The 15,518-nt window shown below is 41.5% G+C and overlaps 1 protein-coding gene across 4 annotated transcripts in view; it reads right to left on the bottom strand.

Annotated features, from left to right (window-relative positions):
• LOC143174758 (uncharacterized) overlaps window positions 1-15,518 on the bottom strand; it is a 124,175-nt gene that overhangs the window by 30,882 nt on the left and 77,775 nt on the right. The window lies entirely within an intron of this gene.

Raw genomic sequence — 15,518 nt, 5'->3', positions numbered from 1 at the left:
GTGAACGCAAATGAAATATCATGTTTCCGTTATCAATTATTAGATTTTTATCAGTTTCTCTTTTGCCAATGTATTATTAATGACAAAGTTATTGCGTTGATCACAGTTGAGAAACAAATCGTAAGGCAAGGGGTTAATTAACCCCTTGGCGTACTATTTACTTTCGCCGCTAAGTTTGTGTAATATTTCACTACCGACAATTCGGAAGAAATGCAACAAAGTTTTCCGTTCAAGTGGAAATTTCATTTGAAGATCATTGATAATAGCAAAATAGTTGTCGCCTTTGATCCGTGAGTAACGACAACATTGGCTGTTGTTAAATTAGTCTAGAAATCTTCATCACGAGCCGCGAGAGGGTTAATTAATTATAATCAAACTCTCCATCCCGTCGATTCATCTCTACCGAACTGGTCACCGAGTCTCAAACGCAATTAGTCAGCAGATCGGTTAACACGTTAACCGCCACGGTGGTCACCGATGGTCGGAGCTTCCAAATTGCTTGCAATAAGTTACAATAAAGACACTGATACCAAATGAGAACACTTACTTGCATAAGTAACAAAACGACAGTGTAACTTAAGCATCGCAGTACCGAATCATTAACAATTAATCCTTTGCACTCGAGAGGTGACTCTCAGTCACCACTCGATTTCTGCATAAAAATTGTAAAATTTCGTATTTAACATTAAGTCTTGAGTAATCATTGTCCCCCTTCATTTAAGTCATTGTTCTCGTTATTTTGTGAATAGACTCCTCGTTAAGTTAGTTGAAAAAAATCTCATCTATACCTCATAAAAATGAATATTTCTAGTGACAAATTTTTGGAGTACGAAGGGTTAATATTACATACTTTGCAATTTTGTTATATCGAATCAAATGGTGAGTGAGAGTCACTTCTCGAGATAATAGCCAATTTGACAGTATGCAATTACAGTTTCTTTTATTTAGAAGTATATAATTTACATTTCATTCGTTTCCACCGCATTTTTTACAAATAGGTTTGTCAATTGTACATTTACCACGCACGTACTTTTTACATTTCAGACAGATTTTGTTAGTCTTATTGTTTGTGCAATATCTTATTTGGCATGCTTTCCGTTCGCGTGAACCTGTACTTGTATTTGTGACGGGTGTTGCTTGATTTTCATTGCCTAACTCTAGTTCTTTTTGATATTCAATGGCAAGTTCTTCCGCCAATTGAAATAATAATTCTTGCCTCGAAATTTCTTCTCCCGTGGATTCTATACATAAGATCCATGCATTTATCCCGGCTAAATCTAGGATATTGAAAAATACCTGTAAAGGCCATCTCCGACATTTAGATTTTACCGATTTTACCGAGGCCGATAGGCGAGCGAGAACTGTAAACACTTGGAAGTACCGTAAAGCAGTCCCTGAAAGGCACTTCTTGGGTAAAATCATGCCACAACTGCATTACCTTTCGTTCGTAACGACTTTATAGTATCGGAATTGAGTCTTAGAGAGAATACTATTACAAAAAGGTCTAAATCATTCTACCAGTCAAATGGCCGCTCACAGTAGGTAAGATAGACTACAAATTTTTCTCAGAAAATAAACAATAAAAAAAGGTGTGAATATTGAAAAATGTTTTATACATATATTTTAGGAAAAGTCGTGAAGTATAAAGGCGAACCAATTACGTTGTCTATAGAAAATTCTAATCGAAATTTTAAAAACAGTCATTTGACTGCTCGCGGTAGGAATGGTGTTAAATAGTTGAATCCTCAGAAAAATTGTACACTTCTCTAAAGCCGCGTTCTTTGTAAATTGAAGCACAAAGGCTGTATAAATGATTACGTATATAGTCTGGTCTTTATCAAAGATTCACGGGATCCGTCTCCATAAAGGGGCTGCGTCGAGTGGTGATTGTGGGGCAATTTCATTGAAAATCGAGCGTAACCGGGGATCAGTCATTTGACTGCTCGCGGTAGGAATGTTGTTAAATAGTTGAATCCTCAGAAAAATTGTACACTTCTCTAAAGCCGCGTTCTTTGTAAATTGAAGCACAAAGGCTGTATAAATGATTACGTATATAGTCTGGTCTTTATCAAAGATTCACGGGATCCGTCTCCATAAAGGGGCTGCGTCGAGTGGTGATTGTGGGGCAACTTCATTGAAAATCGCGGTAGAACTAGTGTTAAGCTCGCAGGCAGAGGTAGTGTCCGAGTGGAAAAGTGGTAAGGCGCCGAAAAAGAAGGGAAAGGATCCGTCAATCCTCACCCCGTGGGACATAATTGAGTTCTCCCGCGCGTCCCGGCTCCCGGAGTCGATCGTCGCTGTTCGTTCCCCTTCGGCCCGACGGGTTCAGCCGCTCACGGGTCCCGCGGGTGAGTCTCCGGCGTCGTAGAGGACGTGGCCACGGGGAGGACGGAACGCGGCCGGAGAGAGGAGGCTGGGAAGAGGTGGTAGGAAAAGGAACGGAGGCGGGTAAAGGGGCTCTCACGTTACCTTCGGTGCGGCCAGGTGTCGGGTTACCTCCGACCTCATCTTCCTCCGTGCCTCCGCGAGTTTGCCACCATCGACATCGGGGCCCCGTTTTCTTCTCCTCCGCTACGTCTGTCCTTACGCGCGCCTACCATCCGTCCTGTCATCTTAGTTTCGCGCATGTCCCGGTTTTCAGGGGCCCGCTCCGTGGCCACGACGCTGTCGCACCCCGTGACGACCCCACGGGACCTCGCCAAAAGAAAACAGTCGGACTCGGTGGGACATCGGTCGGAGACAGGGCGAGTTTCGGATCGCGAGTAGGTGATTAGGGTATGTTTCTCGATCGTGGCAGGTTTCTATCGTTTTAACCACTCGGAAGTTTTTCGTTGGATATATTTTAACCCTTTGCACTCGAGAGGTGACTCTCAGTCGCCACTTGATTGGATGTAGTAAAATTATAAGGTCGTATATAATATTAACACACTACCAATGCTTGTTTTTTTCAGTGTCACTAAGTTTTGGGCAGTCGTAATTTTTTAATGTCGTGTTTGTGCAGTGCATAAGGAGAAAAGTTTAACTTCTTGTATGTGTAAGTGTTGGCAAATTCCCCTTCATAGGGGTGAGTGTTTTCAAAAATACCGTACATTAAAAAAATATTAGAGTCAATAAAATTACTATGTAAGAAACTGAATAATAAAATATTTCTAAACATTAGTACGCTTTTCTCTTACTACATGAACTTTTAAAACTTTCAAAAATTAACAATTATCGTTTGGTTCGTGTTATACATTAAATGAAGCAATAGAAAACTAAATTAAAAATTGAATTTTTTTTTTTAAATTTCATCTACATCTTCGAAATGCTATGTGATACCTATTTAACAAATTTCATTGAAATCCTACTATTAGATGTGAAGATATTACATGTTTTCTAGAAAGTGCACTTTTTTCATACTTCGCTAATTTTCGCCCGCTATACGTGTGAGTCAAGCTCATGATGTTACCCGCCGATAGTGTGTTAACACTAGGTTTACGGACGTTTATTGTCCGGTTTATTCTATTGTTCCTAGAAAAATTGATGTTCGACCATTTAGATCTTGGAAATTAGGGATTTAAAAGGTTATTACGATACGTATTCTTGTAACTGCATCAACCAAAACTGACCTAAACGTTTGCCAAGTAATGTTTATAAATTCAGTATGCGTCAAATTGACGCACTCCGTAAACCTAGGGTTAAGCTTTGCACAATACATCGATATGTGAAATATCGGAATAAAATGGCCTTGTTTCTTGATTTATGTATATTTTCTCATCGGTTGGTTTCAAATAACTTTCAAATAAATATTTCTAGTGGAAAGTTTTCGAGTGCAAAGGGTTAATATTTTCTGATGAAATAGAGATGATGTTTTAGGATTCCTCTCGATGAGGAATCATAGATTGAGGGACAAAGCTGTTTTGTTTGAATATTTCTCAAATTGATGCATTATACGAAGATTCACATTAAGTATCGAATTTTATGGTTTTACTGTATGAAATCGAGTAATGAGCGAGAGTCACCTCTCGAGTGCAAAGGGTTAACACTAAAACTACCGAGCAGTTAACCCATTGGCCTATGATCTCTTTCTCAACTCTGATCGGTACAGCTGCTTTGTCATTGATGATTTATTGGAAAAAGAGAAAAATTCTGAGCTTATGTTGTTCGTATATTTCCTTTGAGCTATAATAGTTGATCACAGAGGAATAATATTTACTTTGAATTCGAATGAACTGAGTAATACATATATTTGTTGAATCATATCGAAAATCTTCATCATGAATCACACTCGTTGTTGTAGGACAACGTTTAACGTTGTTAAGGAGGATGAGTATTGACTGGTTAGATATATATTATTCAAGGAACTACCGAGTCCTTAAATTGACCTTCGAGGATTTCTTTACGAGAACTACGAACGTGAATTTATCAAGGTTCGAATTGGTTTAAATTCCAGATTAGGTATTGCTTAATCAGCTTCTTTGGTAATTCCTCGGAGAGGTATTCCTTAATCGTAAAAGGAAACATCAAGAAATGGGTCATTTTGAACCGTCTGGTAGTTGTATTAACACGTTCAGTGTCTCGTGTACCATATACGGTACACTGCAATGTCTGTAAGAAAATATTTTTAAGGGCACATGGTCACGGATGGTGGTATGCATTACAAAGCAGCGAGAACATAAAGGAACAACATCAAAATGTATAAAAATGACCAGAAGCTTGGATATAACTTAATATTTTATTCAGAAAATCAATACAGTTCACAAGTGAAATATAACCGAAATTTCCGTGGTACGGAACGTGTTAGTGGTAGTTCTATGGTTTTGAATTCCTTGGGTGAATACGGTGATGTTTATGTGGTTTTTTTAGAACGATGCTTAGTTATTTTATATTTGTTACAGGGATGTAGGTTGATTAATTGTAGTGCAATTTAAAGTGGGTAGCTAAGTCTTGGTAGTTGATCGTTAATCTTGAACCTTCATAGTACTTTAGCTACCAAATAAAGTGCAATGAAGGTATCACTAAGAATCCTGGATATTACGTTAAAATATAGTAAACAGTTGTTTTTTTATTATAATACAGAATTCGTAGATACTGCCAATTGTTTGGGAAAACAATTTAATGACGTGTCAGTCACTGTTACTGGATTATTAAGGGATAATGCATGATCGAATCTCATTTTATCCGACCCCGCCATCGGGTAACTAGGTTGCATCGCGTTTGTTTATCGGAGGGTGCGCGATATTTAAGGGTGGCCGATACGTCAGGGGGTTGGCAACGGAAGAGAACGTCTGGCTTTCGATCACGGTGTTTCCCGACGCCCCTCGATATGTCCGTATCGATTATACACCAGCCTAACTGGCCGCGATAACGGGTACGCGAAAACGGCGGGGTACAAACCGGGGATCCTTCAACCCCTTGTCGTATAATATCATATCAGACTCGTCATGGGAATTTCGAATAGAATTTGGAGAGTATAAATATCATTTAACTCTTCCAAATCGAAAGTCTTTTAAATTTTCACAAATTCTCGCCACATGAAGTGAACGCATCGAAGTCTTAAATGCTACGAAAGGAGATTAGTTCTAATCAAACTTTCAGAGCTTCAAGTTTGAGTTCTGAAGCTTTGAAGACTTAAGATCTTAAGATCCAACTTTGGAGCTTCGAAGACTTAGCTTTTAAGATTGAGTTTTGGAGCTTTAGAGATTCGAGACCTTAAGGTCCAACTTTCGACCTTCGGAAACTCAAGATCTTAAAGTTGAGCTTTGAAGCTTCGAAGATTCAAGATTTTAAGATTCAACTTTGAAGCACCGAAAACTCAAGATCTTAAGGTTCAACTTTGAAGCTTTGAAGACTTAGCTTTTAAGGTTGAATTTTGAAGATTCGGAGACTGAAGGTCTTAAAGTTAAACTTTGAAGCGTTGAAGACTGAGCTTTTAAGATTGAGTTTTGAAGCTTCGAAGACTCAAGATTTTAAGGTTAAACTTTGAAGCGTCGAATACTTAGCTTTTAAGATTGAGTTTTGAAGCTTTAAAGACTCAAGATCAGAAGGTCAAGCTTTTAAGATTGATCTTTGAAGTTTCGAAGACTCAAACTTTCAACATTAACCTTTCAACTTCGGAGACTCGGCATATAAGACTAATCCTTGACGCCCCGAAAACTCGAACTTTACAAAACTGTAAGCCTTCAAATTTGAGCTGTAAAGCTTCGAAGACTCGAGTTTTCTACAACACTAGTCGAGAGCAATCAGTCGACGAGTCAAGAATGATTTCGCGAGACACTTCCGGCGCTGCGCGGTGTCGGGGCATTCGGACGTTCTCTTCGTGCCGTGGCGCCGCGCCATGAATATTCAACCGCGCGGCGAATCGAATACCCTGAAGTTCCTACGTTTCTCTTCCGCGAGACAGAGAGAGGGCCCTCCCCGCGAGTAAATGGCTTCGCCTTTTAATTAGACGGTACCCCCGGCGCATTGAAGTTTTAATTACCAACGGAAGACGCAAGAAACCGCGGAGGAATTTCGTGGCGTGCGCTCGTTATCTCTTACAATTAAAAACGCGCAATTAAAGGTCGTTGTTTGCTTGTTTATTATTATTATCCTGCCGACGGGGGTCGCCGGGATGCAAAGAGTCTTTTCCGGTGGTGTGCCGAGTCGAGAGGGTCGTGGTTTTCGGAGAGAGTCCTACTAGTTCACGAGAAGTTTAAATTAACTAGGGTGAATTTCATTATATACTATTTTACTAAAAAATGAAAAATAATTCTTCAATCTGTTTTTTGTAATAAGAAACAATGCGGAATCTAGTTTGCGATAAAATTGGATCGGATTCTTGTTTTAAATTAATATCACATGTCCACAAGATCGTTTTAATTTTTCAATGAAATTCGATAGAGTTTGATTGTTATCAATGGGGTGGAATATTATTGTTACAGAGCCACACGCGATAACAAAGCGTTCTATAGAATCACGCGACCAAATCAACAAATTAATTACACACAACTGTTATCGCGACAGTAAGCTGATATACAAATATGTTTATATATTTCCTATTCACAATAAAACAGCGCGATTAATAGTTATTATCCCTTCGATCGAACTCCAATATTCTCTGAATATAAACTATCCCGCCCTAACCACTGCTTGAACTAATCCTGCTCCGTGATCGCTATAAAATTAATCTTCACACAAGTTGTAAATACTATCGATGTTTCAATCACAAGACGAACATTTACAATTACAATACAATATGAATTATTCTTGGCAGAGTCTAAGTTAGATCTAAATTCAACGATACAAAGTAAAGTTGCAAATAGTACCATGGATGTTTCATCAGAAGACAACGAGCATTTACAATTACAGTATAATACGAATTATTCTTGAGTTTAGAATAGGTCTAAGTGAAACAATGAAAAATAAAATCGCAAACAGTGCTATCGATGTTTGATCAGAAGATAACGAGCATTTATGACGAAACCGATTGTCGAACGCACAGGGTTGAAGCGTCTTCCGAAAGCGTTTCAAGTTACAATATTAATTATTCCCGGAGGGGTCGCGATCCCCGCGTGTCGCGCGCGCACATTGTTTTCTTGCGCGGCCCCGGGTGGGAGCGGTGTACGTTACACGTAATTAACCGTCCGACGCTATTTGTCACGGCACGTTTTTCGCGGGAAACGGTGATCGTGGCCGACAAGCGGCCCCGAAAACCTATTATCGTGCCCATCGCCTCTGGCCACGTGTTGATTCACGTGTGCCAAGCGTACGGAGGCGACGCGCCGCGTTTTCCGTGCACGAAATGAGGAGACGGCGAGGGGCGGCGACGGGGGTGTCCCGCGTAACGAGATCATAGCGCCGAGAGGGTGGCTCTCGCGCCACAGACCCTATTATCCTGTCCTGATTCGCTCTAATTCGTGGTTTTCGATACGGGGACGCGTTACGGACTCGTATTTCTTCGTGTCACTTAGCGGAAACAACGCGTCCATCGATTCGACTGATTATTTTTCGAAGATGGATTTCAAGGAATTCTTTACTAGAGAAGTTCTTCTTTAGCCGCATGTAGAGGAAAAATTGTTGTTCCGTAGCGAAAGCAGATTCTATTAGAATTAACCCTTTGCACTCGGAAGCTTTTCATTAGAATCATTCGACAATTTTTCGATGAGACATGTTAACATTCGTGTTTTCGATTTTCTATTAATTATTATCTCGTTTATTCACTGTTTCATTAATTTTCATAAAATTGTTCGCTCAATTAGCTAGAGGATTTCGAGCTGATCTAACATGTTGACTCTCATGGTGGTCAACGAAGCTTCCAAATCGTTTGAAAACCAAATTCTTAACCCTTAAGAAAAATTCGATACCTCAGGATGAAACATGGACGACATTATTTGAAACGAACTAATGAGAAACGCCAATTAAGAAACAAAGCTATTTTGTATAAATATTTCACATATTGATGCATTATACAAAACTTAATATTATATATAACACTTTGTAATTTTGTTATATCAAATGAAATGGTGACTGAGAGTCACCTCTCGAGTGCAAAGGGTTGATTGTTAATGATTTGGTACTGCGATGCTTAAGTTATACTGTCGTTTTGTTACTTATGTGAGTAAGTGTTCTCATTCGGTATCAATGTCTTTATTGTAACTTATTACAAGCAATTTGGAAGCTCGGGTCATTACTGATCACCGTGGCGGTCAACGTGTTAACCTTCTGCAGTCGATGTAGTGACTAAAATCGCTGATTTAATACAGTAAAATTATAAAATTTGATATTTAATATTATACTCCGTATAATGCATCAGTCTACGAAATACTGAAATAAACTAGCTTTGTTCCTCAATGCACATACGATTTCTTTTCAACTTTCACAAACTATCGTCTTTGTCTCATCAGAAGATCTCCGAGCATATCTACCGAAAAACTGTCGAGCGCAATGGGTTAACCCTCATAAAAGGGTTAAAACTTGATACTTAACATCATACTCCGTATAACGCATCAATTACTCGTCCGATATTTTCAAGTTTCACAAACTATCGTCTTCACCTCACCAGAAAGCCTTCAAACATTTCTACCGAAAAACTTCCGAGTGCAAAGGGTTAACTGTGGAATTCAGTCGGATAAACCTTTTCTTCTGCGCGCAATAAAATCGGAAAATGGAGCGTGTCGAACGCAGGACGAATGCACGTAGAGTATATTTTAATGGAAGATCAAAGCGCAACGAAGAAGAATTACGTGTTTAGAAAACCTTCAAGCATTTCCGCCGAAAAGCTTCCGATGAGTGAACAGTTTCGTGCGAACCTTGGAAAACGGTCGGCCGATTCCCATACGCATCCGGGCAAGGTTGGCCGTAGGAAAGAGGCGGCCGTTGTCTAGCCGGCTCTAGACTATCGGGGCCAGCCGGGTGAACGTGGACAGGGGGCAACGGGGGGAGGTCGGCGGGGAGAGGTGGCGCGCCGTGTCTCGAAATTGCACGTTCGAGCGCAACGAATGCGACGGCTGAGGTGGTCATGGTACCCTGCCGCGGTACCATTCCTCCGCGGTAACTGGAGAACGGAGACAAGTATCAGTTACGAGGAAAACTTCCGTGCACGCATTAACGACGTCGTATGTCCTCGCACACGACGTACGAGGGTCGCGGCGCGAACAGGTACACAACAGGTCCCCCGGAGGTTGCCGGGCGTATTGTAGACGGGGTGGGGGAGGGGGGAGGGGCGGCGGAAGATCTGGGTCGTGGCGTTCGGTTAAATGACTGCGCTTTAATTTGACAGCGTTATGCGCCCCGTGGATATACGGTCGACTTAATCGAGGCTTTTTCGACCCTTCCGGCGGGTCAACTTGACATCGGGAGCTGAAGGAAATCAATGGTTTCCCATTTTCTTGTTTGGCAGTTCTTCGTGTATTTAGAGTTCATTGGTGAATGTTGATTGCATGGAACGTTGGAATGTTTTCTTATCGATGTTCTGGAGAGGATCGTTGACTTTCTTGTTCTCCCTTTTGAATATCGTATTAACCCTTTGCGGACGGATGCATTTCGGTGAGATGAAGTGTTCAGATTTGGAAGACTAAGACGAGTGATCTAATTAGTCGGCAAGAGATCACGTAGTTTTCTTTTTTCTGTTAATTAAGCGATTGCTATGTGATTTAGTTTCATTTGTTGAAGGTTTTCGTATAGAGTTTTCTCGTGTAGAGTTAATTTTCTTGGTATAGAGTTCTCTTTTTATGGATATTCTGGAGGTGCGAGGATCTTTGAGCTTTTTGTTCCTCTTGTTGAGGAGGTTGCACTGGACTTTGAAATTTTTTCCAGAGGATATGCTGGAGACACGAGGATCTTTGACTTTCCTGTTCTCGTTTTTGAATGTCGATTGTATTGATCTATGGAGTTCAATTGATATTCTTGGGATATGGGGGTCTTTGATTGTTATTTATTTGTTTGACGGTTGCTTGCATTGATCGACGTCATTCATACGAGATCACCGACTTGTTTCGTTCTCCTTGAATGCTTTGTATATATTAATCTCTGATTTTCTGGCAGAAATCCTCGAGATGGGAACGATATATCTTTTATTTTCATGTTTCTCTTCGAACTGACTAATTGCAGCGTTGACTTTAAACGTTTCAAAACAACCTATAAATTTACAAAACGGGTGACCGAGAGAAGAAAGTTTCTTATTGGTCGATCAAGATTTAACACAGATCGATATATAATCCGAATAAAAATTGTAAGGATAGATTATTTTCAACGTCTTCAGACATTCACTATAGCATTTAAGTGATACTGTTTATTTTCAAGATCATTCCGAATATTCGATACCTTGGAGACATTAATAATTGCGAAACAAGGGAACTGAAACCGGTCATTTCGAACCAGTCATTTCAACCAGACAAGGAAGAAAACAGGATGATAGGTAACGTTCGCAGGGAAACGAAAACCTGCCCGGGATCATCGAGAATCGAAACTGTTTCGCAGCACGTGAGCATTATCACATTAACGGCACGTGGCGCTGGTGTATTATCGGTGATTTCGGTGATTTGAATCCCAATGATGCGCCCACTGTGGCCCGTATTAAAGGATGAAAGGGGCGAGGAGCGCGAGGGCAGGGGTCACGGGTAGGGAGAACTGGCACACGCGGATCATTGTTCGTCTTAACGATCCCCTCATTATCGTGTCCAAACAAATTGCTCCTTTCGTACGCCCCGCGCTCGCTGTTCCCGTCTCCCTTTCGCTTTTCACACGGACTCACTATTCGGTTAACGTTAAACGTGGGAGGATGCATGCTCCTTCTCGCATAATTAAAATGTCTAATCTATTAACTCAAATCCTAGGTATCCTTTAGTTTCATCTCCGAAATGCTTTTCAGATATAAAGTAAGATAACTTATCTTCAAAATATAACTATATGTAATATATAATATAAATATTCGAATAATTTCGAGTGTAGCACATAATATAAATATTCTAATACTTTCGAATGTAATATATAATGCAAACATTCGAATAATTTCGAGTGTAACGTATAATATAAATATTCGAGTACTTTCAAATGTAATATACGATATAAATATTCGCTTGCAACGTTAAAAATTACATTCGTTGCACAACAAAAAACCCCTCGGATTTAACAAGTCAATTTGATTCTAAACATTTTATTTCGTTAATACAGAACGTTAATCAACGCAAATTAAAATATAAGTTACACCTACTTAGAAGATTCAAGCTCTTTGTTCGAAATCATTCTCCTCGAATTTTCTAGTTTTCCTCGTTTTCTATCAATCTTCGAAGCTTTATGTTTGTAAATATAATATTTACAGAGCTTGACTAGTGTTTTATAAATATAAAGAATGCGACGTCTATTCTGTCTGTCCAGAACGATCGAGATGATACCTACATCGAACACTTTCGATTATATAATTGAGGGTTCCACGACTTTCGGGGTCATCGATATCGGGTCCAACGACTCAGGGGTCGTAGCTATTAGGTTCCACCGCTCGGGGGTGGTCGCTGTCGTGTCCCACGACATGGGAGCCCCTGGCGGGTCCCGTGAAACGGGAGTCGTCCCCATCAACAGCGACCATGCCAACATCGTTGCAACCTGATGATTGTTCCACGATCCGGTGCTCCCCGGGACGGCACAACCGAATTTCCGTTCGGTACGGGCTCGGCTTTTGTTCTACATTTTTTTTCGCGTACTAAATTTCATTGAAAAAAGAAGGATCCCAAACTCGGCCGATCTACACACGATCGACAATTTTTATTGAATTATCTACCTGATCTAGACGCTTAACCTCGGAGACGAGATTTTCTTCGGAAACTATCTTCTTTTATTGATACAAGCTTACGAGATATTATATCCGTACTGTATCAACATTCTACTTGTAGCGTACGTAGGAAAACAAAGAAAACCTTCCTCTTCGAATTTACAATTTAACATTAGAACCGCTGAGCATTTAATATGATTGATATGTGATCCATAGAAAGATTGTAACGATAGATTATTCCCAGTTTCTTCGGATATTCATTATAGTATTCGACTATATATTTTCGGAATCGTTTCGAATATTCAATTCTTTCAAGGCGTCAATAATTGCGAAACCAGTCATTCTAACTGGTACGGTAATCAAATCGTCTTTTTGAAATTGTTCCGTAGAAACAGCAGTGCAATTACTGAGACGTCAGTTGGTTTTCGATCCAGTTTCTGTATCGCTGAACCAGTTTCCCTAGTACTTTTCCAAAGCAGCATCTGTTATCTGTTGAGCAACTGGAAAATATGAAATCAGGAATGGGTCATTTTCACCCGTCCGGTGGTTCTAGTGTTAATACGATTCATATCCCTATAACAATCGTAACAGTAGATGATTCTCAGTTTCCTCGGAGATTCGTTATAATATTCAAGTGAAACTTTTTTCAAAATCGTTTCGAATATTCAGTACATCTCAAGTATCAATAATTGAAAGGAAAAAAAGAAGTCTTTAGAATCCAAAAAATGTCAGAAGGATACTTTCTACATGGGACAAATCAAATGACGTTAAACCTTACACAACAATATACCCAATTGACATTCTGTTCGACGCAACGATTACCGTCTCGACCCCTACATCCCGATCGATAGTGGAAGCAAATCGTTCGCACACTTTCCACGCAATCTTCTCGGAAAAAGAAAAGCGGGACGCCATTTAAATATTATTAATACCCCATTATTACCCAGTAAATCTCGGAGCCGCTTAAACCCGGGCACCCAGCCCCGAAGGAAACGGTCGCCCGGCAACGGCCGTAAAGCGGCCCATTTCCATCCATCCAGGAACTGGGTCCGCGGTTCACGGTTCACGTTAGCTGATTTAAAAGCAGAAGTTACAACCGCGGCTTAATCTCCGTCCCGGGGGCCGGCTCTAGTCAATTTCCCCGTAGCGTCTGCGGCGGTGTCTGCGCAGCACTGGCAGCGTCGGTGGCAGGCCAGTGGCGGGCCGCCTCGAACCACCGGCAAATTGAAAATGGTAATCCCTGGCCAGAGTTCTCCGGCAGATAACGTGTCCCCGCGGAACGACCGAATCCCGGGACAATGATTCCTTTGAAACGGAACCGGCGACGACCGATCGACGGAGAAACGAGTTAGACAAGAATGAAGAACGTTTCGCCGGGGATCTGCTAACACGATAAGCGCTATGAAAATCTTGACTGTTTTTCAATAGTTATTCTTTTGTAGCAATGAGAAGCAGGGACAATTATTAATTATTTGGCATTGCAATCCTTGCGTTATTATTAATCTAATTACATTATTAACACGTTGAGTGCCGCACAATTTTGCCGAGAAGAACATACAAAATGAAGATAATGGAATATCAAGTTATGCAATTGAATTGGGTTATTATTATTGCAGGTATATCCTGTCGAATGTCACTGCATTAAGTGGTATTACTTGTAATATAGAAAGGTTTTCAGACAATCATCATTTAATCGAATGAAGCAGAGTACTTCGATTTGGCTGAGGTCACCGGTGGCCCCCACGACATCCAACGTGTTAACCATTTTCATTCGTCAGTCATCGGTGACATGGCGCTTGACGCGTTAAGAGGTCACTTGTCACCGAGGAATTCAACAGATCGATCAATTCATTCGTCCTCGGTCAATCTCCTATTGCTTTCATTTCCTAATTCCTAATATTTTCAATGACTAACGTACTAACGCGACACGTCGTCAATCAAACCTATAAAACTGTGAACTAGTAAGACACTATTTTAGAAGCTAGAATCCGTATAGAAGCTTGAGAACATTACCAGAGAAACCCGTATTCACACAAATCACTGGAGGACCAAGATAGCGAAGAACGCTGATGGGTCTCTCTTCTACCAGCGAGTGTAGGAGTACCACGCGTTCATGGTTCACTGGAACGAGCAACAGTCCCCGGCCCACGAAATCATCGAAACCCTCTCCCGGCTGTCCGTCCTCCCGGCGTAGATCTCGCGAGCCGGTGATCGTTTCCTGAACCGAATCCATCGTCTTGGTAATTAACCCTGTGGCACACGGAAGGCCAGCTCGCAATCTGAAATCCAATTTCCTAGTCGCGCGCGCGCGCGGGGATCGTTTCGAGGCAGCAGCGCGGGACCGCGTCTCGCCGAGGGAATCACAATGGCGTCCGACAGAGACGAGCGTTTACGTACAGGGCAGCGAGCTTGTTCGCTCGATTCTCGCTCGCTCGCTTGCTCGAGCGCACGCACGCCCTTCGTTCCCTCTCTATCCCCGTATTTACGAGTCGTGCACAGCATTATGGTCGCGTGACTTTGGGGACCGGTGCCGTTGGCATCCGGCAATGCATCGCTAATGAAACGAGCCTGGCCAAGAGAGGCAATAGTCGTAAATAGCCTTGGCTACCTACTTACTCGGAGAGAAGAGGCGCGCGCTCGCTCGCGTTCGCGAGAGCCGAGAGGGACCGCGAGAGCACACGCGAGTGCTCGCGGGAGGGTGGAGAGAGAGAAGGAGGCGTGGTAATTGTTTTGCCAACGTTTGGCCTCGTTGTTATTGCCGGTCATGGGACCATACGCTGATATACTGGGTGGAGCGATAACTTCGGATGATTATAGCAACTGCTTCTCTTCTTCTTCTTCTTTCTTTATTTATTTCTTTCCTTCCACCCCCTCTTTTTCCTTTCTTTTGGTTCAGTTGGATTTTCGAGGTTCGTTTTGCGTCTTGTTTCGTTGTCAGCGATCAACGGTACAGTGTGTTCGTTCTAGTCACGCTCGTGGGACGAATGGATGTACTGGGTGGAGCCATTGATTCCGACGTGTGGATCTTCGACGATTTTCGAATGATCTCCGTTTCGTTGCACTTGTTCTCTTTGGTATTGGCAGTTGCGTTTTGCGTTGATCGTGTTATGTGGAACGATGGTTTTTATCAGATTTTTTCGCTTCTTCGGGGATGAATTCTTTGAAATGGGCTGGCCGGTTTATGTACTTGATGGGGTTCATTCTATTTTATCGCTGCAGAAGTTGTTTCGCGATTTAACGCGTTGCATTGGATACAACTGTCGCGTGACGGGGGCTCCTTCGGCGACGAAGC

This window comes from Nomia melanderi, chromosome 8 (genome assembly GCF_051020985.1).
Source record: "Nomia melanderi isolate GNS246 chromosome 8, iyNomMela1, whole genome shotgun sequence".
NCBI classification, from domain to species: Eukaryota; Metazoa; Arthropoda; class Insecta; order Hymenoptera; family Halictidae; genus Nomia; species Nomia melanderi.
The sequence above is the reverse complement of the archived record's forward strand: the minus strand, read 5'-3'. Positions and strand labels throughout refer to the sequence as shown.